General features: G+C 51.0%; 14 non-coding genes across 14 annotated transcripts; all 14 read left to right on the top strand.

Moving 5' to 3' along the window:
* Nucleotides 1-7,300: 7,300 nt before the first annotated feature.
* Nucleotides 7,301-7,488, top strand: LOC146817047 (U2 spliceosomal RNA). Its single transcript, XR_014964923.1, has one exon. It is a non-coding gene; the product is annotated as a U2 spliceosomal RNA (small nuclear RNA).
* A 1,033-nt stretch (nt 7,489-8,521) lies between these two features.
* LOC146817046 (U2 spliceosomal RNA) lies at nt 8,522-8,712 on the top strand. Its single transcript, XR_014964719.1, has one exon. It is a non-coding gene; the product is annotated as a U2 spliceosomal RNA (small nuclear RNA).
* Nucleotides 8,713-9,702: 990 nt separating this feature from the next.
* On the top strand, nt 9,703-9,893 carry LOC146817045 (U2 spliceosomal RNA). The gene has a single exon (XR_014964718.1). It is a non-coding gene; the product is annotated as a U2 spliceosomal RNA (small nuclear RNA).
* Nucleotides 9,894-10,893: 1,000 nt separating this feature from the next.
* On the top strand, nt 10,894-11,085 carry LOC146817044 (U2 spliceosomal RNA). Its single transcript, XR_014964896.1, has one exon. It is a non-coding gene; the product is annotated as a U2 spliceosomal RNA (small nuclear RNA).
* A 994-nt stretch (nt 11,086-12,079) lies between these two features.
* Nucleotides 12,080-12,270, top strand: LOC146817043 (U2 spliceosomal RNA). The gene has a single exon (XR_014964717.1). It is a non-coding gene; the product is annotated as a U2 spliceosomal RNA (small nuclear RNA).
* A 994-nt stretch (nt 12,271-13,264) lies between these two features.
* On the top strand, nt 13,265-13,455 carry LOC146817042 (U2 spliceosomal RNA). The gene has a single exon (XR_014964716.1). It is a non-coding gene; the product is annotated as a U2 spliceosomal RNA (small nuclear RNA).
* Nucleotides 13,456-14,481: 1,026 nt separating this feature from the next.
* On the top strand, nt 14,482-14,672 carry LOC146817041 (U2 spliceosomal RNA). The gene has a single exon (XR_014964715.1). It is a non-coding gene; the product is annotated as a U2 spliceosomal RNA (small nuclear RNA).
* A 1,008-nt stretch (nt 14,673-15,680) lies between these two features.
* On the top strand, nt 15,681-15,871 carry LOC146817040 (U2 spliceosomal RNA). The gene has a single exon (XR_014964714.1). It is a non-coding gene; the product is annotated as a U2 spliceosomal RNA (small nuclear RNA).
* Nucleotides 15,872-16,861: 990 nt separating this feature from the next.
* Nucleotides 16,862-17,052, top strand: LOC146817039 (U2 spliceosomal RNA). The gene has a single exon (XR_014964713.1). It is a non-coding gene; the product is annotated as a U2 spliceosomal RNA (small nuclear RNA).
* A 990-nt stretch (nt 17,053-18,042) lies between these two features.
* Nucleotides 18,043-18,234, top strand: LOC146817038 (U2 spliceosomal RNA). The gene has a single exon (XR_014964895.1). It is a non-coding gene; the product is annotated as a U2 spliceosomal RNA (small nuclear RNA).
* A 994-nt stretch (nt 18,235-19,228) lies between these two features.
* Nucleotides 19,229-19,419, top strand: LOC146817037 (U2 spliceosomal RNA). Its single transcript, XR_014964711.1, has one exon. It is a non-coding gene; the product is annotated as a U2 spliceosomal RNA (small nuclear RNA).
* A 1,000-nt stretch (nt 19,420-20,419) lies between these two features.
* Nucleotides 20,420-20,611, top strand: LOC146817036 (U2 spliceosomal RNA). Its single transcript, XR_014964894.1, has one exon. It is a non-coding gene; the product is annotated as a U2 spliceosomal RNA (small nuclear RNA).
* A 994-nt stretch (nt 20,612-21,605) lies between these two features.
* On the top strand, nt 21,606-21,796 carry LOC146817035 (U2 spliceosomal RNA). Its single transcript, XR_014964710.1, has one exon. It is a non-coding gene; the product is annotated as a U2 spliceosomal RNA (small nuclear RNA).
* Nucleotides 21,797-22,790: 994 nt separating this feature from the next.
* LOC146817034 (U2 spliceosomal RNA) lies at nt 22,791-22,981 on the top strand. Its single transcript, XR_014964709.1, has one exon. It is a non-coding gene; the product is annotated as a U2 spliceosomal RNA (small nuclear RNA).
* Nucleotides 22,982-23,955: the final 974 nt, after the last annotated feature.

The raw sequence follows: 23,955 nt of genomic DNA, 5'->3' as shown, positions 1-23,955 counted from the left end.
AGCAATGAAGGAAAATACAGAGTCCTTTTCCTTCTTTGCCCGCCCCGCCCGTCCCCGAACGGCCACGAACGGCCAAGCCTTATCTATAGGCCTTTGGCTACAGGGGAGCAGTGTCCCGGGTAGGCGAGGGCGAGGCGCCGGCCACTTCCTGTCGGGGAGCTGTCCAGGGCATCCTGGCCTGATTCCCAGCATCCCCCGGCTGCCAGGCTTTCCGGCCAGCCGGCTAGAAGCAGAGGACAGGAAGGGGCGGGGCATGCAAATGCTAGAAAGAGGACAACGTGGGTATGCTAAGTGACGCCTAACGAGGCGAGAGCCGTGGAGGACTCTGGGAGCCGGGAGAAGGCCCGAGGCCAGGACCTCCTTTCTATGGGCACATGCTGAGCTCCCACTAGGAGTCAGAAAAAGAGGCGAAAGGGCCTCAAGCGACGGTGCGAGGGAAGACCCCGGTCCGGGTCAGCCAGGGAGATTGCTCCGGGAGGTGCGAATTCTGGCACCATTCTGGTTATCGCTTCTCGGCCTTTTGGCTAAGATCAAGTGCATTTGTATTTGGTCTGGTCTGGGCTGGTTGGGATATCTGCAGCCTTGTAGCACTGGGCCTGTGTTCCCTGGCTTGTCCGGGGCCAGGCTGCGTGTGAAGGGCTGTGAGGTGCCTGACCTTTTGGGGTTCATTCTTTTTGTCACCTCTTCTGTGCATGGGGACGGGCCTTCGTACCCTGGCTTGTCCGGGGCAAGGCTGATGCTCTGTGCGCGGGATGTGGCAAACGGCGTGCCTCTTCAGCGATTATTGAACAGTGCTGGTTGGTGTTTTTTCTACGTGTGTGTTTTCATTCCTATCTGCAGGTACTGAGGCTTTCAAGATTCCTGGACTTACGATTCGGACGAGTGAGGCCCTTCTCTCCGCTTCTCTCCCCTGCGCTCTGCTGGTGGGGGCTCTGGTCTCTCAGTGCCTCGGCGCTGGGGGCTGGAGTCCTCGCTGGTGGGAGCGTGGAGGGAGGGAGACAGGCTCCGAACCTTCGTGGCTGCTGCTGGGCACTTTGATGACTCGTTGCCTTAGTTACCACACAGCTGAGGTGATCAACGGACTTCAGCGCGAGTTGTGAGCATTCTCTCCTCTCTCTCTGTTAACTCTTTCCTTCCCCCTTCGTTTCCACTCTGCTCCCTTCCTCTGTTTCAGGATGTCGCAAGGCGCTCCAAGAACAGGCATTAGAAGGCACTTTTGCGTGCGCTTCACGATCAAGCAAGAATTCATGTCAGGTGAGAAGAAATTAAGTATGTCTAGGGTTGATTTTGTGCAGATTATTTTACAAAAAATGTTGCATGTTGCAGCCAGCGATTTATTCTGTGTTATTGCGCTCCCTGTTGGCAATGGGTGGGATGTGAGCTTTAACTCTGCTGTATGTTTAACCCGGTTTTGGTCCACGTTTGAAATTGAAAGGGGTAAAAACGAATTGGCTTGTTTTAATGTAGATGGGTTAACTGATCTTCGTTCCAAAATTGTTATTATCAAGGTATATAACGAAACTGTCAGTGAACATGATTTATTGATGTGGCTTAAAAGGAATTGTGAAACTGCGCATAATTTGGAAAAGGTGCGTGATATTTTGGGAATATGGAATGGGTCTTGGCGCATTTCAGTCAAATTAAAAGTGGATCCGTCTGGGGTGGGGGGTCTGTGTCATTTGCCTTCCTCTTTCCTGTTAGGCCCCAATCGGATTTTGTTGTTCTATGCTGGTCAACCCAAGTTGTGCAGGAGGTGTGGGGCTCGGGACCATGTCCAATCTGAGTGCACTAAACTTATTTGTTCTAATTGTGGGGGTGAAGGGCATGTGGCCAAGGACTGTGTCGAGAGGCGTTTGTGTAATCTATGTGGTAGAGATGGTCACCTTTATCGTGATTGTCCCTCATCCTTTGCTAACAAATTGAAGAATCCCATGAGCGCTTTCACCAACTCTGACGCTAGCGATATCAGGGTTGGGTTACAGAATACGGCTTTGAGTGACACAGCTGTTGAGGAAGAACTGGTAAGAGCAGAGAAGGAGAACGCGGCTGCTGAGGTAGCGCATAACGCGCCGCTTTCGGCAGCAGCTCCCATTACAGGGACGGAGGACCAGGCTGTTCTAGTGGAGGGTCCCACTCCCCGCTGTCCGGGCACTGAGGGAGGGGAGGGTGGATCCGGAGGTGTTGAAGAGTGTGTAGCTTCAAACCAATGTGATGGTATGACGGCGCAGGATCTGCCTGACAGTCTTTTTGCTAACTTGCCCTCTGGTTGTGTCAGGGGGGACCAGGATGCAACACAGTCTTCTGTGGCACCCTTGCCCCTCCTGGATAAGGTGAAGGGTAAATTCTGGACTCCTTTGTCATCAGATGGGGAGGATTCCATGGATGAGGGAGAAGTTGAGTCCCTCCCACTCCGACAAGTCCAACAAGACTCTGTGGTGGAGGTTGGGGAGAAGGACAGTGAGGGTATGTCACAACTTGTTCAGCATATTGCAGAAATCGAAGGTCAGTTGGTGGCGGAGAAGCTGAAGCTGGAGCGGAAGCTGGAACGACGGAAGAGCTTGGAAGAAGGGGAGGCAAAGGAGAGCGTGAAAAAGAAGAAAGTGCAAGCAGCATCTGAAGATGGGAGAGTGGAGTCTTCTCTTGAGCCCAGCACCAGCAAGGGTAAGATGAAGAATGGCAAGTGTCAGGATGCGGGGTCCGTCCTTAGGGCATCCACTACTGACAATGGTGAAGGATTGGTGAGCCAGTCTTCTTTGACTCCCAAAAATGCTTTACCGCAAAGAGTGCTGGTACCTGTGGGGGGGAGTGGAAGAACCATGAGGGGGAGAAGGACTACCTTAGATAAGGGGGAGGTTGCATCCCAAAAGAAGGAGGGCAAAGCTTTGGGTAAGAAGTTTAGTTCAGAGAATGGTGAAAGTGGCTCAGGGAAAAAAGGGAAGTTGGGAGCGCAGAGTGGTGACATCAACAAAACTGATGCAGAAGTAAAGCAGGATCTTAAGGAGTTGATCCTGCTGGACTCCCAGGTAAACAGTGAGGATGATATGTTCATGGTTGTTGAGTCCGCTTCATCTAACAAGTAAGTATGGCCAAGATTGTTCACGTTTTACATTTATGTTTGTTTTTCCTAATGGCTTTGCAAATTGTTTCCATTAATGTCAGAGGTGTCTGTAGTGCGGAACGGAGGGATAAGGTGTTATTTTGTTTGGGGGAAATGAAGGGGGTGGATGTTTTTTGTCTCCAAGAATGTCAGATTCCTTTCAGAACAGACTACTCTTGGTGGCAGCAAGCTTGGAAGAAAGGTCCTTCTTTTTGGTCTGGAGAAGATGGCAATAGGAACAGTGGAGTGGCGATTTTGGTAGCCAGCAGGAAAGTGAGTATAGTTGATTCCACAGTGCTCAAACCTGGGAGGGCGCTAAGGGTCAAGGCACTTTTCCAGGGTGCTCCCTTTACTTTGTTGAATACCTATGCTCCTGCTGATAAAGACGAACGACTGCATCTTTTTGAACATGTTTGTAGAAGTGCATGTTTGACCAGAGGGAGTTTGATTTGGGCAGGAGATTTTAACACTGGTTTAACTAGTAATGATACAGGGAGCGGACGCCCTATAGACAAAACAGGCCATGTTCTCAAGGATATTGTGGGGGACTTTCATTTAACTGATGCTTTTTTACAGGCTAATCCTGGGGCTGGGAGACGGGCTGGACCTCGGGCTGGGAGTGATGGGAACAGTGCTGATGTAGGATTTTTTACTTGGCATGGTCCAGACTTGTCTTTAAGGTCCAGGATTGATTTTGTGTTTATCTCTAATGACTTAAAATGTGCAAAATGTGTACTTGAGCCACTTTTCTTTTCGGACCATATGGCACTAAGGGCAGACATAGTTTTGGACCAGGTGCGTGTCCATGGTAGAGGTGTGTGGAAGCTGAATGTTTCTCTTTTGAAGGAAGAAGGGCTGAAGAAACTATTTTCTGACCGTTTTGAGGGTTGGAAGACTTTAAAGGACTTTTTTAAGAGTTGGACTGATTGGTGGTTGCGGGTCAAAGGGAGAATTGGTGAGTTTTTTAGGGAAGAAGGTAGAAAGCTGGCGAGAGAAAGGGTGCGTTATTTGAATGTGTTACAGGGACGCTTGCAGAGATTGTATGGTATGAACAGATTGGGTTTGAATGTTGTGAACGAAGTGAGAGACTTGGAAGAAGAGATTGAAAATATATATTTGCAGCGTCTGGAGATTGTGAAGTCCCTTGCCAGAGCTGAATGGGTGGATGGGAATGAAAAATGTTCCCGCTATTTTTTTAAGAAAGTGATAGAGGAACAAAGGGCAGCTGATGGATGGAAGGACAGTCAGGGACGGTTGCAGACTACTACGGACGGCATGGGTGAGGTGTTGACTGAGTTTTTTGCGGACCTGTACTCTGAGAAACTTGTTAGTCCCTCTGAGTCGGCAGCTTCCCTGGCAGTGATCAAAGACACACTGACTTTGAGGCAAAAACAGAGCTTGGTGAAGGACTTCTCAGTGGAGGACCTTGATATTGCTCTAAGTTCCTTCGCCAATGGGAGATCACCCGGTCCAGATGGACTTCCAATTGAGTTCTATAAGGAGTTCTGGCCAGTTTTGAAGGACTCGGTATTGGAAGTCTGTCGGGAGCGGAAAGTTCTTGGTGTAACTCCCAAGCAATTCTGTGAAGGTATCATTGTTTTATTACACAAAAAGGGTGATAGAGCTGAGTTAAAAAATTGGCGGCCTATCACTCTGCTGAATACTGATTACAAGTTATACATGAAGCTGTTGACTCAGAGGGTGGGAGAGATTCTTTCTGACCTCATTTCCCCAGATCAAGTGAGTGCGGTTAAAGGGAGGCGGGTTTCAGATTGTTTGGTTCTCATTAGAGACTCTATTCAATTTCAATTAGAAAGGCATTCCCCTTTGGCTTTGCTGAGTCTTGATTTTGAAAAGGCGTATGATAACATTTCTCATGCATTTCTATGGCACGTATTGACTGCAATGGGTTTTCCTTTATTGTTCATTCAGTGGCTGCGATGGATCTATGAGGCCTCTACTAGTAAAGTATTATATAATGGTTGGTTCTCCAGGGAATTTGCTGTCAAAAGTGGAGTGAGGCAGGGGTGTCCTATGTCTCCCACGTTATTTGTTTGTGCTATTGAATGTCTTAGTAAAATGATCCAGGAGGACACGCGCATTTCTGGGGTGCATATCCCTGGGAGCGGTGGACAATCTGTCAAAGTTCAATTGTATATGGATGATGTTACCCTTTTATGTACCAATAGATTATCTGTGAGATCTGCTTTGGATAGAGTTGACATCTATTGTAAAAGTTCTGGCTCTAAACTCAATGCTCATAAATCTCAAAGCATGCTTTATGGGAAGTGGGAGGAGGATCCTTGTCCAGAAATTCAACGCATGCCAGACGCTGTAACGGTGTTGGGAGTCAAGTTTGATAAGGACGGCCAAGGGAAGAAGAACTGGCAGGAGAAGGTTTCACAAGTTTCCAGGACTCTTGGTCTCTGGTCATTAAGAGATTTATCTTTTGAGGGGAGGGTTTTTGTTTTAAGGACTGTGTTACTGCCCAGTCTGTTTTACTTGGCTGCAGTGTTTCCTCCACCGCGAAGAGTACAAGTGATCCTGGCACGGAAGTTCGCTCTTTTCTTCTGGAGAGGCGCCATGGAGCCATTGGCGAGAGACGTTCTGTACAAGCCGAGGGGTGCAGGAGGCATGAACTTACCTGATCTGCGACATATCCTTCATTTGTATTTTGTTGTTGTTCATCTCCACATCTTTTTCTTTGCCAAGTCCAAAGCGGGAGCTTTTGTGAAATACAACTTAGGTTTTGTTTTAAGATCCCTGAAAATGTGGACGCCCACCAACATTTCTCCCCTTGCTTTTTCGTCACCTGACTGTTATGGTTTTGTGAAGAGTTTTTTGACAACCTATCAATTGCAAACGTTGGAAACTTTTTGTTGGAAATCGTTTAAAATAGTATCTGCTTTCGTGTCCAGTAGGTTGCCGGTGACTGCACTGCCAGCCATGGCAGAGGACAGATCCAGAGCTGCTTGGCTTGGGATGGCCCATCCAAAGATTTTGGGTTTCCATCGAGATCTCCATTGGAGGGCGGCACACGAGGTCTTACCAACGAAAAGAGCCTTGCACCGTAGATCCTTGGCGGTATCTCCAGTCTGTCCTAGGGAGGGATGTCGAGATGAGGAATCAGCTGCGCATGTTTTTTGGGATTGCCCTTTTGCCACAGCAGTTTGGAGACGGTCTCTGCAGTACCTGACCCATCATCTGTTGGAAGACCAGCTGTCTTATCGTTTGGTGCAGCACGCTTCAGGCATGGGACCATGGCATCCGGATCAATGGAGAGTGGTTTGGTGCATTGTTTCTGCTGTAAAGACTGCTCTTTGGGATGCCAGAAACATGATGGTTTTGAAAAAGGACACTCTCTCTCCAGTTGCTGTTTGGAAGATTGCTCAGAAGTCCATTAAGGAGTACGTTGCACAGGATGTCAGACGGAAGAGCGTGTCTTGGGCCACCCGTGTTTGGATCTTTCATCCACCCTGAGAGGCGTTTTGACCCCTGGACCGCAGGGGTAGGGTCCTTCTCACTTCTCCAGTTTTTTCAGGGCTGCATAGCGCCTGGACTCTTGGTGTTATCTTTCGTATGCATGCAATATGCTCCTGTTCATGTTTTCAGATGAACTGAATATTTCACCTGCCTTTGCACTTCTGCAACAGAGGCCAGTACTGTTCTTTGATACTGCGGTCTACTAGCGTGCATCTCTTTTGTCTTTGTTTTCCAGTGTCAGTGCATGACGATGTCTCCTACGGTTTTTTTTTCTTTCACACAATAACTTAACTTTTGTACTGCTGTAAGGGGTAAGAGGGCTTTTCCTCCTGAGTTCTGTCATATTTTGGCAGGAACAGGATCACTATGCGCAGTCTGTTTTTCTCTCTTCGTAGGCCTTTCCTGGGTATTCTGGAACCGCTACTATGGTGCTGGGCTCCTATTCTTGGTCAATGGGGTTTCTTGATTGCTACTCTAACTTGGCACTAGGCCGGGATGTGGTTTTTGTTTTTTTGCAGTCTTTTTTGCTGTTTTTTGATCTGCTTTTAGCTGTTTTTTAATTCCTTGTGTTTTTCCATGCCAAGTTTTTGGATTAGCAAATCTGTATTCTTCTAGTTGTCTTCCACACTGTCGTGGAAATGTTATTGTATATTCACAATTTACTTAGGGGTCGCCGCATTCCCCTTTGTATGATATGTATATATTCTCTTGTATAATACTTGATCTTCAATAAAATCTATTTTGAATAAAAAAAATCTGTTCTTATCAGTTTAATATCTGATACGTCCTCTATCTGGGGACCATATATTAAATTGATTTTTGGAACAGGGAGATGGAATAGGAGCTTGCTCTGTCCACTCCACGCATCAACCTGGTATTGCAGTACCTCCAGGAATGGTGCACTTCCCCACCCGGGGAAAACAATGCTGTTGAAAGATAGATGAGAAAACGAAAGTAGCGCTTCACTACGAAACCCTGTAAAGTGGCGCTACTGTGTTTGCGCGCGAATAAAACCACCCTGGTCACCGCGTCTTGCTTTATTTATGTATTTATGTCATTGATGTGCCGCAAACGCGCTTTATTTATTTATTTATATATTTTTCACGTTTTCTGGAACTTTTTTTTATTTCTATTTCCTTCTCCATCCAGACGCTGCACTTTGGAAGAGAAAAATGTCAGAAGGAGACTGCTTTTCCAGCATCGGAGTTTCCTTCGTTTTTGGATCCATTTCACTGGGGAACGAATTGAGGAAGTTTTACAGCAAGTCAGTAGGATCGAGGTAGAACGGAAAGAGATGAGGAAAGAGAGGGAGGGAGGGAGAGAGAGAGAGAGAGAGAGAGAGAGAGAGAGAGAGAGAGAGAGAGGGAGGGAGGGAGGGAGGGAGGGAGGGAGGGAGGGAGGGAGGCAGAGAAGTGGACACTGCCCTTGGCTTCTCTGAGCAATGAAGGAAAATACAGAGTCCTTTTCCTTCTTTGCCCGCCCCGCCCGTCCCCGAACGGCCACGAACGGCCAAGCCTTATCTATAGGCCTTTGGCTACAGGGGAGCAGTGTCCCGGGTAGGCGAGGGCGAGGCGCCGGCCACTTCCTGTCGGGGAGCTGTCCAGGGCATCCTGGCCTGATTCCCAGCATCCCCCGGCTGCCAGGCTTTCCGGCCAGCCGGCTAGAAGCAGAGGACAGGAAGGGGCGGGGCATGCAAATGCTAGAAAGAGGACAACGTGGGTATGCTAAGTGACGCCTAACGAGGCGAGAGCCGTGGAGGACTCTGGGAGCCGGGAGAAGGCCCGAGGCCAGGACCTCCTTTCTATGGGCACATGCTGAGCTCCCACTAGGAGTCAGAAAAAGAGGCGAAAGGGCCTCAAGCGACGGTGCGAGGGAAGACCCCGGTCCGGGTCAGCCAGGGAGATTGCTCCGGGAGGTGCGAATTCTGGCACCATTCTGGTTATCGCTTCTCGGCCTTTTGGCTAAGATCAAGTGTAGTATCTGTTCTTATCAGTTTAATATCTGATACGTCCTCTATCTGGGGACCATATATTAAATTGATTTTTGGAACAGGGAGATGGAATAGGAGCTTGCTCTGTCCACTCCACGCATCAACCTGGTATTGCAGTACCTCCAGGAATGGTGCACTTCCCCACCCGGGGAAAACAATGCTGTTGAAAGATAGATGAGAAAACGAAAGTAGCGCTTCACTACGAAACCCTGTAAAGTGGCGCTACTGTGTTTGCGCGCGAATAAAACCACCCTGGTCACCGCGTCTTGCTTTATTTATGTATTTATGTCATTGATGTGCCGCAAACGCGCTTTATTTATTTATTTATATATTTTTCACGTTTTCTGGAACTTTTTTTTATTTCTATTTCCTTCTCCATCCAGACGCTGCACTTTGGAAGAGAAAAATGTCAGAAGGAGACTGCTTTTCCAGCATCGGAGTTTCCTTCGTTTTTGGATCCATTTCACTGGGGAACGAATTGAGGAACTTTTACAGCAAGTCAGTAGGATCGAGGTAGAGACGGAAAGAGATGAGGAAAGAGAGGGAGGGAGGGAGAGAGAGAGGGAGGGAGGGAGGGAGGGAGGGAGGGAGGGAGGCAGAGAAGTGGACACTGCCCTTGGCTTCTCTGAGCAATGAAGGAAAATACAGAGTCCTTTTCCTTCTTTGCCCGCCCCGCCCGTCCCCGAACGGCCACGAACGGCCAAGCCTTATCTATAGGCCTTTGGCTACAGGGGAGCAGTGTCCCGGGTAGGCGAGGGCGAGGCGCCGGCCACTTCCTGTCGGGGAGCTGTCCAGGGCATCCTGGCCTGATTCCCAGCATCCCCCGGCTGCCAGGCTTTCCGGCCAGCCGGCTAGAAGCAGAGGACAGGAAGGGGCGGGGCATGCAAATGCTAGAAAGAGGACAACGTGGGTATGCTAAGTGACGCCTAACGAGGCGAGAGCCGTGGAGGACTCTGGGAGCCGGGAGAAGGCCCGAGGCCAGGACCTCCTTTCTATGGGCACATGCTGAGCTCCCACTAGGAGTCAGAAAAAGAGGCGAAAGGGCCTCAAGCGACGGTGCGAGGGAAGACCCCGGTCCGGGTCAGCCAGGGAGATTGCTCCGGGAGGTGCGAATTCTGGCACCATTCTGGTTATCGCTTCTCGGCCTTTTGGCTAAGATCAAGTGTAGTATCTGTTCTTATCAGTTTAATATCTGATACGTCCTCTATCTGGGGACCATATATTAAATTGATTTTTGGAACAGGGAGATGGAATAGGAGCTTGCTCTGTCCACTCCACGCATCAACCTGGTATTGCAGTACCTCCAGGAATGGTGCACTTCCCCACCCGGGGAAAACAATGCTGTTGAAAGATAGATGAGAAAACGAAAGTAGCGCTTCACTACGAAACCCTGTAAAGTGGCGCTACTGTGTTTGCGCGCGAATAAAACCACCCTGGTCACCGCGTCTTGCTTTATTTATGTATTTATGTCATTGATGTGCCGCAAACGCGCTTTATTTATTTATTTATATATTTTTCACGTTTTCTGGAACTTTTTTTTATTTCTATTTCCTTCTCCATCCAGACGCTGCACTTTGGAAGAGAAAAATGTCAGAAGGAGACTGCTTTTCCAGCATCGGAGTTTCCTTCGTTTTTGGATCCATTTCACTGGGGAACGAATTGAGGAAGTTTTACAGCAAGTCAGTAGGATCGAGGTAGAGACGGAAAGAGATGAGGAAAGAGAGGGAGGGAGGGAGAGAGAGAGAGAGAGAGAGAGAGGGAGGGAGGGAGGGAGGGAGGGAGGGAGGCAGAGAAGTGGACACTGCCCTTGGCTTCTCTGAGCAATGAAGGAAAATACAGAGTCCTTTTCCTTCTTTGCCCGCCCCGCCCGTCCCCGAACGGCCACGAACGGCCAAGCCTTATCTATAGGCCTTTGGCTACAGGGGAGCAGTGTCCCGGGTAGGCGAGGGCGAGGCGCCGGCCACTTCCTGTCGGGGAGCTGTCCAGGGCATCCTGGCCTGATTCCCAGCATCCCCCGGCTGCCAGGCTTTCCGGCCAGCCGGCTAGAAGCAGAGGACAGGAAGGGGCGGGGCATGCAAATGCTAGAAAGAGGACAACGTGGGTATGCTAAGTGACGCCTAACGAGGCGAGAGCCGTGGAGGACTCTGGGAGCCGGGAGAAGGCCCGAGGCCAGGACCTCCTTTCTATGGGCACATGCTGAGCTCCCACTAGGAGTCAGAAAAAGAGGCGAAAGGGCCTCAAGCGACGGTGCGAGGGAAGACCCCGGTCCGGGTCAGCCAGGGAGATTGCTCCGGGAGGTGCGAATTCTGGCACCATTCTGGTTATCGCTTCTCGGCCTTTTGGCTAAGATCAAGTGTAGTATCTGTTCTTATCAGTTTAATATCTTGATACGTCCTCTATCTGGGGACCATATATTAAATTGATTTTTGGAACAGGGAGATGGAATAGGAGCTTGCTCTGTCCACTCCACGCATCAACCTGGTATTGCAGTACCTCCAGGAATGGTGCACTTCCCCACCCGGGGAAAACAATGCTGTTGAAAGATAGATGAGAAAACGAAAGTAGCGCTTCACTACGAAACCCTGTAAAGTGGCGCTACTGTGTTTGCGCGCGAATAAAACCACCCTGGTCACCGCGTCTTGCTTTATTTATGTATTTATGTCATTGATGTGCCGCAAACGCGCTTTATTTATTTATTTATATATTTTTCACGTTTTCTGGAACTTTTTTTTATTTCTATTTCCTTCTCCATCCAGACGCTGCACTTTGGAAGAGAAAAATGTCAGAAGGAGACTGCTTTTCCAGCATCGGAGTTTCCTTCGTTTTTGGATCCATTTCACTGGGGAACGAATTGAGGAACTTTTACAGCAAGTCAGTAGGATCGAGGTAGAGACGGAAAGAGATGAGGAAAGAGAGGGACGGAGGGAGAGAGAGAGGGAGGGAGGGAGGGAGGGAGGGAGGGAGGGAGGGAGGCAGAGAAGTGGACACTGCCCTTGGCTTCTCTGAGCAATGAAGGAAAATACAGAGTACTTTTCCTTCTTTGCCCGCCCCGCCCGTCCCCGAACGGCCACGAACGGCCAAGCCTTATCTATAGGCCTTTGGCTACAGGGGAGCAGTGTCCCGGGTAGGCGAGGGCGAGGCGCCGGCCACTTCCTGTCGGGGAGCTGTCCAGGGCATCCTGGCCTGATTCCCAGCATCCCCCGGCTGCCAGGCTTTCCGGCCAGCCGGCTAGAAGCAGAGGACAGGAAGGGGCGGGGCATGCAAATGCTAGAAAGAGGACAACGTGGGTATGCTAAGTGACGCCTAACGAGGCGAGAGCCGTGGAGGACTCTGGGAGCCGGGAGAAGGCCCGAGGCCAGGACCTCCTTTCTATGGGCACATGCTGAGCTCCCACTAGGAGTCAGAAAAAGAGGCGAAAGGGCCTCAAGCGACGGTGCGAGGGAAGACCCCGGTCCGGGTCAGCCAGGGAGATTGCTCCGGGAGGTGCGAATTCTGGCACCATTCTGGTTATCGCTTCTCGGCCTTTTGGCTAAGATCAAGTGTAGTATCTGTTCTTATCAGTTTAATATCTGATACGTCCTCTATCTGGGGACCATATATTAAATTGATTTTTGGAACAGGGAGATGGAATAGGAGCTTGCTCTGTCCACTCCACGCATCAACCTGGTATTGCAGTACCTCCAGGAATGGTGCACTTCCCCACCCGGGGAAAACAATGCTGTTGAAAGATAGATGAGAAAACGAAAGTAGCGCTTCACTACGAAACCCTGTAAAGTGGCGCTACTGTGTTTGCGCGCGAATAAAACCACCCTGGTCACCGCGTCTTGCTTTATTTATGTATTTATGTCATTGATGTGCCGCAAACGCGCTTTATTTATTTATTTATATATTTTTCACGTTTTCTGGAACTTTTTTTTATTTCTATTTCCTTCTCCATCCAGACGCTGCACTTTGGAAGAGAAAAATGTCAGAAGGAGACTGCTTTTCCAGCATCGGAGTTTCCTTCGTTTTTGGATCCATTTCACTGGGGAACGAATTGAGGAACTTTTACAGCAAGTCAGTAGGATCGAGGTAGAGACGGAAAGAGATGAGGAAAGAGAGGGACGGAGGGAGAGAGAGAGGGAGGGAGGGAGGGAGGGAGGGAGGGAGGGAGGGAGGCAGAGAAGTGGACACTGCCCTTGGCTTCTCTGAGCAATGAAGGAAAATACAGAGTACTTTTCCTTCTTTGCCCGCCCCGCCCGTCCCCGAACGGCCACGAACGGCCAAGCCTTATCTATAGGCCTTTGGCTACAGGGGAGCAGTGTCCCGGGTAGGCGAGGGCGAGGCGCCGGCCACTTCCTGTCGGGGAGCTGTCCAGGGCATCCTGGCCTGATTCCCAGCATCCCCCGGCTGCCAGGCTTTCCGGCCAGCCGGCTAGAAGCAGAGGACAGGAAGGGGCGGGGCATGCAAATGCTAGAAAGAGGACAACGTGGGTATGCTAAGTGACGCCTAACGAGGCGAGAGCCGTGGAGGACTCTGGGAGCCGGGAGAAGGCCCGAGGCCAGGACCTCCTTTCTATGGGCACATGCTGAGCTCCCACTAGGAGTCAGAAAAAGAGGCGAAAGGGCCTCAAGCGACGGTGCGAGGGAAGACCCCGGTCCGGGTCAGCCAGGGAGATTGCTCCGGGAGGTGCGAATTCTGGCACCATTCTGGTTATCGCTTCTCGGCCTTTTGGCTAAGATCAAGTGTAGTATCTGTTCTTATCAGTTTAATATCTGATACGTCCTCTATCTGGGGACCATATATTAAATTGATTTTTGGAACAGGGAGATGGAATAGGAGCTTGCTCTGTCCACTCCACGCATCAACCTGGTATTGCAGTACCTCCAGGAATGGTGCACTTCCCCACCCGGGGAAAACAATGCTGTTGAAAGATAGATGAGAAAACGAAAGTAGCGCTTCACTACGAAACCCTGTAAAGTGGCGCTACTGTGTTTGCGCGCGAATAAAACCACCCTGGTCACCGCGTCTTGCTTTATTTATGTATTTATGTCATTGATGTGCCGCAAACGCGCTTTATTTATTTATTTATATATTTTTCACGTTTTCTGGAACTTTTTTTTATTTCTATTTCCTTCTCCATCCAGACGCTGCACTTTGGAAGAGAAAAATGTCAGAAGGAGACTGCTTTTCCAGCATCGGAGTTTCCTTCGTTTTTGGATCCATTTCACTGGGGAACGAATTGAGGAAGTTTTACAGCAAGTCAGTAGGATCGAGGTAGAGACGGAAAGAGATGAGGAAAGAGAGGGAGGGAGGGAGAGAGAGAGAGAGAGAGAGAGAGAGAGAGAGAGAGAGAGAGGGAGGGAGGGAGGGAGGGAGGGAGGGAGGGAGGGAGGCAGAGAAGTGGACACTGCCCTTGGCTTCTCTGAGCAATGAAGGAAAATACAGAGTCCTTTTCCTTCTTTGCCCGCCCCGCCCGTCCCCGAACGGCCACGAACGGCCAAGCCTTATCTATAGGCCTTTGGCTACAGGGGAGCAGTGTCCCGGGTAGGCGAGGGCGAGGCGCCGGCCACTTCCTGTCGGGGAGCTGTCCAGGGCATCCTGGCCTGATTCCCAGCATCCCCCGGCTGCCAGGCTTTCCGGCCAGCCGGCTAGAAGCAGAGGACAGGAAGGGGCGGGGCATGCAAATGCTAGAAAGAGGACAACGTGGGTATGCTAAGTGACGCCTAACGAGGCGAGAGCCGTGGCGAACTCTGGGAGCCGGGAGAAGGCCCGAGGCCAGGACCTCCTTTCTATGGGCACATGCTGAGCTCCCACTAGGAGTCAGAAAAAGAGGCGAAAGGGCCTCAAGCGACGGTGCGAGGGAAGACCCCGGTCCGGGTCAGCCAGGGAGATTGCTCCGGGAGGTGCGAATTCTGGCACCATTCTGGTTATCGCTTCTCGGCCTTTTGGCTAAGATCAAGTGTAGTATCTGTTCTTATCAGTTTAATATCTGATACGTCCTCTATCTGGGGACCATATATTAAATTGATTTTTGGAACAGGGAGATGGAATAGGAGCTTGCTCTGTCCACTCCACGCATCAACCTGGTATTGCAGTACCTCCAGGAATGGTGCACTTCCCCACCCGGGGAAAACAATGCTGTTGAAAGATAGATGAGAAAACGAAAGTAGCGCTTCACTACGAAACCCTGTAAAGTGGCGCTACTGTGTTTGCGCGCGAATAAAACCACCCTGGTCACCGCGTCTTGCTTTATTTATGTATTTATGTCATTGATGTGCCGCAAACGCGCTTTATTTATTTATTTATATATTTTTCACGTTTTCTGGAACTTTTTTTTATTTCTATTTCCTTCTCCATCCAGACGCTGCACTTTGGAAGAGAAAAATGTCAGAAGGAGACTGCTTTTCCAGCATCGGAGTTTCCTTCGTTTTTGGATCCATTTCACTGGGGAACGAATTGAGGAAGTTTTACAGCAAGTCAGTAGGATCGAGGTAGAGACGGAAAGAGATGAGGAAAGAGAGGGAGGGAGGGAGAGAGAGAGAGAGAGAGAGAGAGGGAGGGAGGGAGGGAGGGAGGGAGGGAGGGAGGGAGGCAGAGAAGTGGACACTGCCCTTGGCTTCTCTGAGCAATGAAGGAAAATACAGAGTCCTTTTCCTTCTTTGCCCGCCCCGCCCGTCCCCGAACGGCCACGAACGGCCAAGCCTTATCTATAGGCCTTTGGCTACAGGGGAGCAGTGTCCCGGGTAGGCGAGGGCGAGGCGCCGGCCACTTCCTGTCGGGGAGCTGTCCAGGGCATCCTGGCCTGATTCCCAGCATCCCCCGGCTGCCAGGCTTTCCGGCCAGCCGGCTAGAAGCAGAGGACAGGAAGGGGCGGGGCATGCAAATGCTAGAAAGAGGACAACGTGGGTATGCTAAGTGACGCCTAACGAGGCGAGAGCCGTGGAGGACTCTGGGAGCCGGGAGAAGGCCCGAGGCCAGGACCTCCTTTCTATGGGCACATGCTGAGCTCCCACTAGGAGTCAGAAAAAGAGGCGAAAGGGCCTCAAGCGACGGTGCGAGGGAAGACCCCGGTCCGGGTCAGCCAGGGAGATTGCTCCGGGAGGTGCGAATTCTGGCACCATTCTGGTTATCGCTTCTCGGCCTTTTGGCTAAGATCAAGTGTAGTATCTGTTCTTATCAGTTTAATATCTGATACGTCCTCTATCTGGGGACCATATATTAAATTGATTTTTGGAACAGGGAGATGGAATAGGAGCTTGCTCTGTCCACTCCACGCATCAACCTGGTATTGCAGTACCTCCAGGAATGGTGCACTTCCCCACCCGGGGAAAACAATGCTGTTGAAAGATAGATGAGAAAACGAAAGTAGCGCTTCACTACGAAACCCTGTAAAGTGGCGCTACTGTGTTTGCGCGCGAATAAAACCACCCTGGTCACCGCGTCTTGCTTTATTTATGTATTTATGTCATTGATGTGCCGCAAACGCGCTTTATTTATTTATTTATATATTTTTCACGTTTTCTGGAACTTTTTTTTATTTCTATTTCCTTCTCCATCCAGACGCTGCACTTTGGAAGAGAAAAATGTCAGAAGGAGACTGCTTTTCCAGCATCGGAGTTTCCTTCGTTTTTGGATCCATTTCACTGGGGAACGAATTGAGGAACTTTTACAGCAAGTCAGTAGGATCGAGGTAGAGACGGAAAGAGATGAGGAAAGAGAGGGAGGGAGGGAGAGAGAGAGGGAGGGAGGGAGGGAGGGAGGGAGGGAGGGAGGCAGAGAAGTGGACACTGCCCTTGGCTTCTCTGAGCAATGAAGGAAAATACAGAGTCCTTTTCCTTCTTTGCCCGCCCCGCCCGTCCCCGAACGGCCACGAACGGCCAAGCCTTATCTATAGGCCTTTGGCTACAGGGGAGCAGTGTCCCGGGTAGGCGAGGGCGAGGCGCCGGCCACTTCCTGTCGGGGAGCTGTCCAGGGCATCCTGGCCTGATTCCCAGCATCCCCCGGCTGCCAGGCTTTCCGGCCAGCCGGCTAGAAGCAGAGGACAGGAAGGGGCGGGGCATGCAAATGCTAGAAAGAGGACAACGTGGGTATGCTAAGTGACGCCTAACGAGGCGAGAGCCGTGGAGGACTCTGGGAGCCGGGAGAAGGCCCGAGGCCAGGACCTCCTTTCTATGGGCACATGCTGAGCTCCCACTAGGAGTCAGAAAAAGAGGCGAAAGGGCCTCAAGCGACGGTGCGAGGGAAGACCCCGGTCCGGGTCAGCCAGGGAGATTGCTCCGGGAGGTGCGAATTCTGGCACCATTCTGGTTATCGCTTCTCGGCCTTTTGGCTAAGATCAAGTGTAGTATCTGTTCTTATCAGTTTAATATCTGATACGTCCTCTATCTGGGGACCATATATTAAATTGATTTTTGGAACAGGGAGATGGAATAGGAGCTTGCTCTGTCCACTCCACGCATCAACCTGGTATTGCAGTACCTCCAGGAATGGTGCACTTCCCCACCCGGGGAAAACAATGCTGTTGAAAGATAGATGAGAAAACGAAAGTAGCGCTTCACTACGAAACCCTGTAAAGTGGCGCTACTGTGTTTGCGCGCGAATAAAACCACCCTGGTCACCGCGTCTTGCTTTATTTATGTATTTATGTCATTGATGTGCCGCAAACGCGCTTTATTTATTTATTTATATATTTTTCACGTTTTCTGGAACTTTTTTTTATTTCTATTTCCTTCTCCATCCAGACGCTGCACTTTGGAAGAGAAAAATGTCAGAAGGAGACTGCTTTTCCAGCATCGGAGTTTCCTTCGTTTTTGGATCCATTTCACTGGGGAACGAATTGAGGAACTTTTACAGCAAGTCAGTAGGATCGAGGTAGAGACGGAAAGAGATGAGGAAAGAGAGGGAGGGAGGGAGAGAGAGAGGGAGGGAGGGAGGGAGGGAGGGAGGGAGGGAGGCAGAGAAGTGGACACTGCCCTTGGCTTCTCTGAGCAATGAAGGAAAATACAGAGTCCTTTTCCTTCTTTGCCCGCCCCGCCCGTCCCCGAACGGCCACGAACGGCCAAGCCTTATCTATAGGCCTTTGGCTACAGGGGAGCAGTGTCCCGGGTAGGCGAGGGCGAGGCGCCGGCCACTTCCTGTCGGGGAGCTGTCCAGGGCATCCTGGCCTGATTCCCAGCATCCCCCGGCTGCCAGGCTTTCCGGCCAGCCGGCTAGAAGCAGAGGACAGGAAGGGGCGGGGCATGCAAATGCTAGAAAGAGGACAACGTGGGTATGCTAAGTGACGCCTAACGAGGCGAGAGCCGTGGAGGACTCTGGGAGCCGGGAGAAGGCCCGAGGCCAGGACCTCCTTTCTATGGGCACATGCTGAGCTCCCACTAGGAGTCAGAAAAAGAGGCGAAAGGGCCTCAAGCGACGGTGCGAGGGAAGACCCCGGTCCGGGTCAGCCAGGGAGATTGCTCCGGGAGGTGCGAATTCTGGCACCATTCTGGTTATCGCTTCTCGGCCTTTTGGCTAAGATCAAGTGTAGTATCTGTTCTTATCAGTTTAATATCTTGATACGTCCTCTATCTGGGGACCATATATTAAATTGATTTTTGGAACAGGGAGATGGAATAGGAGCTTGCTCTGTCCACTCCACGCATCAACCTGGTATTGCAGTACCTCCAGGAATGGTGCACTTCCCCACCCGGGGAAAACAATGCTGTTGAAAGATAGATGAGAAAACGAAAGTAGCGCTTCACTACGAAACCCTGTAAAGTGGCGCTACTGTGTTTGCGCGCGAATAAAACCACCCTGGTCACCGCGTCTTGCTTTATTTATGTATTTATGTCATTGATGTGCCGCAAACGCGCTTTATTTATTTATTTATATATTTTTCACGTTTTCTGGAACTTTTTTTTATTTCTATTTCCTTCTCCATCCAGACGCTGCACTTTGGAAGAGAAAAATGTCAGAAGGAGACTGCTTTTCCAGCATCGGAGTTTCCTTCGTTTTTGGATCCATTTCACTGGGGAACGAATTGAGGAACTTTTACAGCAAGTCAGTAGGATCGAGGTAGAGACGGAAAGAGATGAGGAAAGAGAGGGACGGAGGGAGAGAGAGAGGGAGGGAGGGAGGGAGGGAGGGAGGGAGGGAGGGAGGCAGAGAAGTGGACACTGCCCTTGGCTTCTCTGAGCAATGAAGGAAAATACAGAGTACTTTTCCTTCTTTGCCCGCCCCGCCCGTCCCCGAACGGCCACGAACGGCCAAGCCTTATCTATAGGCCTTTGGCTACAGGGGAGCAGTGTCCCGGGTAGGCGAGGGCGAGGCGCCGGCCACTTCCTGTCGGGGAGCTGTCCAGGGCATCCTGGCCTGATTCCCAGCATCCCCCGGCTGCCAGGCTTTCCGGCCAGCCGGCTAGAAGCAGAGGACAGGAAGGGGCGGGGCATGCAAATGCTAGAAAGAGGACAACGTGGGTATGCTAAGTGACGCCTAACGAGGCGAGAGCCGTGGAGGACTCTGGGAGCCGGGAGAAGGCCCGAGGCCAGGACCTCCTTTCTATGGGCACATGCTGAGCTCCCACTAGGAGTCAGAAAAAGAGGCGAAAGGGCCTCAAGCGACGGTGCGAGGGAAGACCCCGGTCCGGGTCAGCCAGGGAGATTGCTCCGGGAGGTGCGAATTCTGGCACCATTCTGGTTATCGCTTCTCGGCCTTTTGGCTAAGATCAAGTGTAGTATCTGTTCTTATCAGTTTAATATCTGATACGTCCTCTATCTGGGGACCATATATTAAATTGATTTTTGGAACAGGGAGATGGAATAGGAGCTTGCTCTGTCCACTCCACGCATCAACCTGGTATTGCAGTACCTCCAGGAATGGTGCACTTCCCCACCCGGGGAAAACAATGCTGTTGAAAGATAGATGAGAAAACGAAAGTAGCGCTTCACTACGAAACCCTGTAAAGTGGCGCTACTGTGTTTGCGCGCGAATAAAACCACCCTGGTCACCGCGTCTTGCTTTATTTATGTATTTATGTCATTGATGTGCCGCAAACGCGCTTTATTTATTTATTTATATATTTTTCACGTTTTCTGGAACTTTTTTTTATTTCTATTTCCTTCTCCATCCAGACGCTGCACTTTGGAAGAGAAAAATGTCAGAAGGAGACTGCTTTTCCAGCATCGGAGTTTCCTTCGTTTTTGGATCCATTTCACTGGGGAACGAATTGAGGAAGTTTTACAGCAAGTCAGTAGGATCGAGGTAGAGACGGAAAGAGATGAGGAAAGAGAGGGAGGGAGGGAGAGAGAGAGAGAGAGAGAGAGAGGGAGGGAGGGAGGGAGGGAGGGAGGGAGGCAGAGAAGTGGACACTGCCCTTGGCTTCTCTGAGCAATGAAGGAAAATACAGAGTCCTTTTCCTTCTTTGCCCGCCCCGCCCGTCCCCGAACGGCCACGAACGGCCAAGCCTTATCTATAGGCCTTTGGCTACAGGGGAGCAGTGTCCCGGGTAGGCGAGGGCGAGGCGCCGGCCACTTCCTGTCGGGGAGCTGTCCAGGGCATCCTGGCCTGATTCCCAGCATCCCCCGGCTGCCAGGCTTTCCGGCCAGCCGGCTAGAAGCAGAGGACAGGAAGGGGCGGGGCATGCAAATGCTAGAAAGAGGACAACGTGGGTATGCTAAGTGACGCCTAACGAGGCGAGAGCCGTGGAGGACTCTGGGAGCCGGGAGAAGGCCCGAGGCCAGGACCTCCTTTCTATGGGCACATGCTGAGCTCCCACTAGGAGTCAGAAAAAGAGGCGAAAGGGCCTCAAGCGACGGTGCGAGGGAAGACCCCGGTCCGGGTCAGCCAGGGAGATTGCTCCGGGAGGTGCGAATTCTGGCACCATTCTGGTTATCGCTTCTCGGCCTTTTGGCTAAGATCAAGTGTAGTATCTGTTCTTATCAGTTTAATATCTTGATACGTCCTCTATCTGGGGACCATATATTAAATTGATTTTTGGAACAGGGAGATGGAATAGGAGCTTGCTCTGTCCACTCCACGCATCAACCTGGTATTGCAGTACCTCCAGGAATGGTGCACTTCCCCACCCGGGGAAAACAATGCTGTTGAAAGATAGATGAGAAAACGAAAGTAGCGCTTCACTACGAAACCCTGTAAAGTGGCGCTACTGTGTTTGCGCGCGAATAAAACCACCCTGGTCACCGCGTCTTGCTTTATTTATGTATTTATGTCATTGATGTGCCGCAAACGCGCTTTATTTATTTATTTATATATTTTTCACGTTTTCTGGAACTTTTTTTTATTTCTATTTCCTTCTCCATCCAGACGCTGCACTTTGGAAGAGAAAAATGTCAGAAGGAGACTGCTTTTCCAGCATCGGAGTTTCCTTCGTTTTTGGATCCATTTCACTGGGGAACGAATTGAGGAACTTTTACAGCAAGTCAGTAGGATCGAGGTAGAGACGGAAAGAGATGAGGAAAGAGAGGGACGGAGGGAGAGAGAGAGGGAGGGAGGGAGGGAGGGAGGGAGGGAGGGAGGGAGGCAGAGAAGTGGACACTGCCCTTGGCTTCTCTGAGCAATGAAGGAAAATACAGAGTACTTTTCCTTCTTTGCCCGCCCCGCCCGTCCCCGAACGGCCACGAACGGCCAAGCCTTATCTATAGGCCTTTGGCTACAGGGGAGCAGTGTCCCGGGTAGGCGAGGGCGAGGCGCCGGCCACTTCCTGTCGGGGAGCTGTCCAGGGCATCCTGGCCTGATTCCCAGCATCCCCCGGCTGCCAGGCTTTCCGGCCAGCCGGCTAGAAGCAGAGGACAGGAAGGGGCGGGGCATGCAAATGCTAGAAAGAGGACAACGTGGGTATGCTAAGTGACGCCTAACGAGGCGAGAGCCGTGGAGGACTCTGGGAGCCGGGAGAAGGCCCGAGGCCAGGACCTCCTTTCTATGGGCACATGCTGAGCTCCCACTAGGAGTCAGAAAAAGAGGCGAAAGGGCCTCAAGCGACGGTGCGAGGGAAGACCCCGGTCCGGGTCAGCCAGGGAGATTGCTCCGGGAGGTGCGAATTCTGGCACCATTCTGGTTATCGCTTCTCGGCCTTTTGGCTAAGATCAAGTGTAGTATCTGTTCTTATCAGTTTAATATCTGATACGTCCTCTATCTGGGGACCATATATTAAATTGATTTTTGGAACAGGGAGATGGAATAGGAGCTTGCTCTGTCCACTCCACGCATCAACCTGGTATTGCAGTACCTCCAGGAATGGTGCACTTCCCCACCCGGGGAAAACAATGCTGTTGAAAGATAGATGAGAAAACGAAAGTAGCGCTTCACTACGAAACCCTGTAAAGTGGCGCTACTGTGTTTGCGCGCGAATAAAACCACCCTGGTCACCGCGTCTTGCTTTATTTATGTATTTATGTCATTGATGTGCCGCAAACGCGCTTTATTTATTTATTTATATATTTTTCACGTTTTCTGGAACTTTTTTTTATTTCTATTTCCTTCTCCATCCAGACGCTGCACTTTGGAAGAGAAAAATGTCAGAAGGAGACTGCTTTTCCAGCATCGGAGTTTCCTTCGTTTTTGGATCCATTTCACTGGGGAACGAATTGAGGAACTTTTACAGCAAGTCAGTAGGATCGAGGTAGAGACGGAAAGAGATGAGGAAAGAGAGGGACGGAGGGAGAGAGAGAGGGAGGGAGGGAGGGAGGGAGGGAGGGAGGGAGGGAGGCAGAGAAGTGGACACTGCCCTTGGCTTCTCTGAGCAATGAAGGAAAATACAGAGTACTTTTCCTTCTTTGCCCGCCCCGCCCGTCCCCGAACGGCCACGAACGGCCAAGCCTTATCTATAGGCCTTTGGCTACAGGGGAGCAGTGTCCCGGGTAGGCGAGGGCGAGGCGCCGGCCACTTCCTGTCGGGGAGCTGTCCAGGGCATCCTGGCCTGATTCCCAGCATCCCCCGGCTGCCAGGCTTTCCGGCCAGCCGGCTAGAAGCAGAGGACAGGAAGGGGCGGGGCATGCAAATGCTAGAAAGAGGACAACGTGGGTATGCTAAGTGACGCCTAACGAGGCGAGAGCCGTGGAGGACTCTGGGAGCCGGGAGAAGGCCCGAGGCCAGGACCTCCTTTCTATGGGCACATGCTGAGCTCCCACTAGGAGTCAGAAAAAGAGGCGAAAGGGCCTCAAGCGACGGTGCGAGGGAAGACCCCGGTCCGGGTCAGCCAGGGAGATTGCTCCGGGAGGTGCGAATTCTGGCACCATTCTGGTTATCGCTTCTCGGCCTTTTGGCTAAGATCAAGTGTAGTATCTGTTCTTATCAGTTTAATATCTGATACGTCCTCTATCTGGGGACCATATATTAAATTGATTTTTGGAACAGGGAGATGGAATAGGAGCTTGCTCTGTCCACTCCACGCATCAACCTGGTATTGCAGTACCTCCAGGAATGGTGCACTTCCCCACCCGGGGAAAACAATGCTGTTGAAAGATAGATGAGAAAACGAAAGTAGCGCTTCACTACGAAACCCTGTAAAGTGGCGCTACTGTGTTTGCGCGCGAATAAAACCACCCTGGTCACCGCGTCTTGCTTTATTTATGTATTTATGTCATTGATGTGCCGCAAACGCGCTTTATTTATTTATTTATATATTTTTCACGTTTTCTGGAACTTTTTTTTATTTCTATTTCCTTCTCCATCCAGACGCTGCACTTTGGAAGAGAAAAATGTCAGAAGGAGACTGCTTTTCCAGCATCGGAGTTTCCTTCGTTTTTGGATCCATTTCACTGGGGAACGAATTGAGGAAGTTTTACAGCAAGTCAGTAGGATCGAGGTAGAGACGGAAAGAGATGAGGAAAGAGAGGGAGGGAGGGAGAGAGAGAGAGAGAGAGAGAGAGAGAGAGAGAGAGAGAGAGGGAGGGAGGGAGGGAGGGAGGGAGGGAGGGAGGGAGGCAGAGAAGTGGACACTGCCCTTGGCTTCTCTGAGCAATGAAGGAAAATACAGAGTCCTTTTCCTTCTTTGCCCGCCCCGCCCGTCCCCGAACGGCCACGAACGGCCAAGCCTTATCTATAGGCCTTTGGCTACAGGGGAGCAGTGTCCCGGGTAGGCGAGGGCGAGGCGCCGGCCACTTCCTGTCGGGGAGCTGTCCAGGGCATCCTGGCCTGATTCCCAGCATCCCCCGGCTGCCAGGCTTTCCGGCCAGCCGGCTAGAAGCAGAGGACAGGAAGGGGCGGGGCATGCAAATGCTAGAAAGAGGACAACGTGGGTATGCTAAGTGACGCCTAACGAGGCGAGAGCCGTGGCGAACTCTGGGAGCCGGGAGAAGGCCCGAGGCCAGGACCTCCTTTCTATGGGCACATGCTGAGCTCCCACTAGGAGTCAGAAAAAGAGGCGAAAGGGCCTCAAGCGACGGTGCGAGGGAAGACCCCGGTCCGG

Source organism: Triturus cristatus, chromosome 6 (assembly GCF_964204655.1).
Source record: "Triturus cristatus chromosome 6, aTriCri1.1, whole genome shotgun sequence".
In the NCBI taxonomy this organism is placed as follows: domain Eukaryota; kingdom Metazoa; phylum Chordata; class Amphibia; order Caudata; family Salamandridae; genus Triturus; species Triturus cristatus.
This window is presented reverse-complemented; position numbering and strand designations above follow the sequence as displayed.